Source organism: Phocoena sinus, chromosome 1 (genome assembly GCF_008692025.1).
Source record: "Phocoena sinus isolate mPhoSin1 chromosome 1, mPhoSin1.pri, whole genome shotgun sequence".
NCBI classification, from domain to species: domain Eukaryota; kingdom Metazoa; phylum Chordata; class Mammalia; order Artiodactyla; family Phocoenidae; genus Phocoena; species Phocoena sinus.
In genome coordinates, this window is record NC_045763.1 from 7,010,991 (window position 1) to 7,015,201 (window position 4,211).

Below are 4,211 nucleotides of genomic sequence, written 5' to 3' on the forward strand. Positions count from 1 at the left end.
CAGCTACAGTTTATAGATTATTTTGTGCATGTGCGAGCACAAGCTTGGAAAGCAGAAAAGAATGTGGTTTTAGATATTCCAGGAAATCCCAATCTAAATTACATCAGTTCTCGTCCGTGCCTCAGTTTCTGATCCAGAAAGCGGGACTGTATTACAATGAACTCTCCCTGATGTGTGACTCAGACACGGGAGAATTCAGGGTTCCTACTGGGTTTCAAGAGCTCTGTAGGGTCCCTCTGGCCATACAGACAAATTAGGGAACAAAATGATCCTGCAGTTCGTTTGTTGAAAGGGCCCTTAATTATCAACTCATCTCAGAGGCACCATCTGATGCCTCGTCTAAGAAAGTGTATTTTTAAAGGCACTGGTTGCGTAGATGTGTTTAAATATAAATGTAATACATATGTGTATATACATATATGTACACATTTTTGTTTTTAATAAACTTTTTATTTTGGAATAATTTTAGATTTACAGAAAAGTTACAAAGGATAGCACAGAGAATTCCCTCATATCCTTTACCCAGTTTCTTTTAAATGTTAACGTTTTACACAACCATGGTACAGCTGTTAAAACTAAGAAATTAACATTGGCCAATCTTCAAGATCTTTCTTGGGTTTTCTAGTTTTTCTACTCATGTCCTTCTTCTGTTCTAGGATCCAATCCAGGGTACCACACAGCATTCTGTCAAATATATACGTTGTAACTTTTTATTTTGAAATAATCATGGATTTACAGAAAATTGAAAAAAAAAAAATGGTACAGAGAGATCCTGTGTACCTTTCAGCCAGTTCCTCCCAGAAGTAGCACCTTGTGTAACTATAGGACTATACTGAAACCAGGAAATTGATATTAGTATGATCCACAGAGCTTATTAAATATATATACATTTTAAAATCAAATATATATTTTTAACCCTCACTTTGCCTCACAGTCAAGAAGATCAAATACTTTCCCCAAAAACATAAAATTTGCATCTGACTCCTGCCTCCAAACGCCAAGTCCAACCATGAAATTCTTGATCCCTCTCTCCGACCCACCAACTACAAACTAGAATCTGCCCATTCGTTCTCAAAAGCAGAAGTGCACTCTGCCCCGGGTCTGGATATCCTCAACTTACTGGACTTTGAACTCCCCAAATTCGGGGCCAGGGTGCATGCGCGCACACGAATGTGTGTGTGTGTGTGTGTGTGTGTGTGTGTGTGTGAGAGAGAGAGAAAGAGACAGAGACAGAGACAGAGAGACAGAGAGACAGAGAGAGAGAAGTAGCTCTCTTTGGCCCAGTATATTCTAAACTCACATCATCATCCCTCCTGTCTCTGCAGGAGTGGAGGTAAAGAGCTAGATGTATATCCCACTATCCTTCTATTACTATCAAATAGAAAGACAACAGAAATATTCTATCCATCTGCTCTAAAGACTGCATAAGTGAATTCAATTGCCACAAAGACATCAGTTTTATCCAAGACCCGCAGGGAAGCAGAGACTGTCTGCTGTTTCTGTTTCCTGACTGATTATCCAGGAATGTCTACAGGTGACCTCTGCCTGTCAGAGAGGGATGATTTTTCTTGTTTCTAGCTAGGTAGGAAAAGAGGTTACTTTGCAAATAATTTTACCTGAACTCAAATTCATAGGTTAGTTAGATCATAATCCAAGGGTGTGGTCCCTTTGTCTTAGAAGTTCAAGGGTTGGTGGTTGGAAAAGGTAGGCATTCTTTACTTCAGCCTAAAACTGGGGGAAAATGTAAAGATTTCAGCTCATAAGCGATCCCAAATGCTGCCTCGGTCAAAACTCCCGTGAGGGGTCGGCCCGCTCTGTCACTGCAGCCGGCATCCCAGGCATTCGGTGGCCCCCGCTGCAGCCCACGCACTGCTGGGTGGGGGTGGGGCGTGGCGCAGCAGAGGGGGAGCTGTGGCCACAGGGGCGTGGGCGTGGCCGGTGCAATGTGCATAACAAAGGGACCATCTCTGAAGCCAGCCCCTGGAGCAGAGGAGGAACAGAACAGTCCCCACAGGAATCCGCTTTGGCTGCTTGCTTTGCTCTCCAGCAGTAAGAGGAAGAGGACTGGCTTAGGCTGGAGGAGGGGCCTATCCGCCAGAGTGTGTCAAGACCAAGGGTCAATTCCAAATCCCAGAAAACCTCTCTAAGAGCCCTCTGGCTCTTATAAAGTGGTCAGAATGGAAATAGGCTCCTCTCTCCTCCAGCGTTTGGAAGCACGGAGAAAGGCAAGACAGTGCCAAGGGATGGGGTCCAGGTGGGTGGGCACGAGCAGGGGAGGTGCCCTGGGCAGTGGCTGGGAGGGTAGCAGCAGGGGACATGCAGAGGCTGGGGGGGTCACAGCAAGCCCTGTCCTTGGTCTGCATGAAAGTTACCCATCGCTTCCTGGACCTTGGAGGCTTTGTCTTAGTCATTGGGGTCAGAGGCGTCAGCCACTGACACGTGGTTTCGCCTCGGGGACACGGGTGAATTCCTATAAGCACCAGATTGGAGAACAATGGAGAAAATCAGTGGGACAGAGAACCGGGGAACTCACAGCTCAATGTCAACGAGCACGGACACCAAGGGCAGAAAGGCAAGGACCCAAGGCTGGTTTAGCAGACTCTGGGGAAGTGCAGGGCCCCTTGATGGGTTATCCCGGGCTCGTGGTCCAAGACCTGGAAGTGTCACCACTGTGTCTTGGTTCTCCATCTTCTGGTGGCTTGGGTCGAGTTCCTGTGGCCATGGTAATCCAGCTGGCCTCACAGCTCACTGGACCCAAAGCTGGCATCGGTAGGTGGAGCTGGTGGGACCCAGAGAACCGAACTGTTGTCTCAGCTGAGCTCCCTTAGAGGAACCTTTCTCATCAGCCACCAGAGCAGAAAACACCACGAGCTTCTCATCCTTATCAACTTCCTGGGCCCCGTTTCAGCTAAAAAGAAAAACTCTCCTCAAGGCAGACACATCTCCTAATACCCACACAGGAACGTTCTCCAAAGCGTATGACTGCATCTGAAATTTGCCTCATGCAGAGAGAGAGCGGAGGGTATTCACGTTCAAATCATTCGGCAAAGTGGGTCCAAAGGACGGTGACACCACCCTAGGCCCATCTCTAAGGACACGAGCCCGCGGTTAAGAGTAGAGTCTGGGGACTTCCCCGACAGTCCAGTGGTTAAGATTCTGCCTTCCAATGCAGGGGGTGCAGGTTCGATCCCTGGTCAGGGAACTAAGGTCCCACATGCCGCAGGGTGCGGCCAAAAATTAAAAAGAAAAAAAAGAGTACAGAGTCTGGAGCCAGACTGCTTGGGCCCTCTTTCTATCAACTGCATCCTTTGTTACTTTTTAAAAAAAAAAAACTCCATTATTATTATTATTATTTGGCCACGCTGTGCGCCTTGTGGGATCTTAGTTCCCCAACCAGGGATCGAACCTGTGCTCCCTGTAGTGGAAGCGCGGAGTCCTAACCACTGGACCACCAGGGAATTCCCATCCTTTGTTACTTCTGCTCTTTGTACTTCTGTTTCTTCTCTGCAAGACAGGGATAACAACAGACTCTTACTCCTGAGATAATACATTTAGGATGCCTAGGACAGGGCTTCACACACAGAAAGTGCTCATAAACACTGGTGATTATCATTCCTATGTGCAAGCTTCTCCCAGCCAGAAACCACCCGTGGCCCAGGCTGTGTGCCTTTTTCCTTCAACACCTGTGAGCAGGCCGGCTCCAGGGGCCGGAGAGCTTGTTTCCCCGGCAGCCCTTACCAGCCGACACGGCGGGGCAGAGCCTCCGACGTCCTGTCCCGGTGTCTCACGTGGCTCGAGTGTCTTGCCTGTTTCTTCCCTCTCGGGCGCAACAACGTGCAGCACTTCTAGGGCAGTATACTTGCTGATTGCTTCCTTCATCAGTACTCACAACAACCAGCTAAGACACTGCCAAAGAAACACTCACAGCTGGCCCCGCTGATGACGGCGTGCAGGCCTGTCCCGCCTCTCCCCAAGACCTGCGGATAAAGCAATGTGGGGAGGAGAGAGAGACTGGAGGAGAAAGCTGAGACCGGCAACACATCCCAGCAGGGCAGGCCCTTGGCCCACTGTCCAGGAGATAAAAAACAAGTCAGCACTTCACTGGAAGAGAAGAAGTTTGAAAATGACGGTAGTTTAAAATCCGCATGTCTGGGCTTCCCTGGTGGCGCAGTGGTTGAGAACCCGCCCGCCAATGCAGGGGACATGGGTGC

General features: G+C 48.5%; 1 long non-coding RNA gene across 3 annotated transcripts; it reads right to left on the reverse strand.

Moving 5' to 3' along the window:
• Positions 1-435: 435 nt before the first annotated feature.
• LOC116741212 lies at positions 436-3,927 on the reverse strand. Of its 3 annotated transcripts, XR_004346073.1 has the most exons (5): positions 3,739-3,927; positions 2,373-3,504; positions 1,617-1,731; positions 781-832; positions 436-684 (listed from the first exon to the last, which is right to left on the reverse strand). It is a non-coding gene; the product is annotated as an uncharacterized LOC116741212 (long non-coding RNA). The 3 variants fall into 3 exon arrangements; XR_004346072.1 differs by having other exon boundaries at positions 2,373-3,927; XR_004346074.1 differs by having other exon boundaries at positions 436-1,731; positions 2,373-2,470; positions 2,655-3,927.
• Between the last annotated feature and the right edge of the window lie 284 nt (positions 3,928-4,211).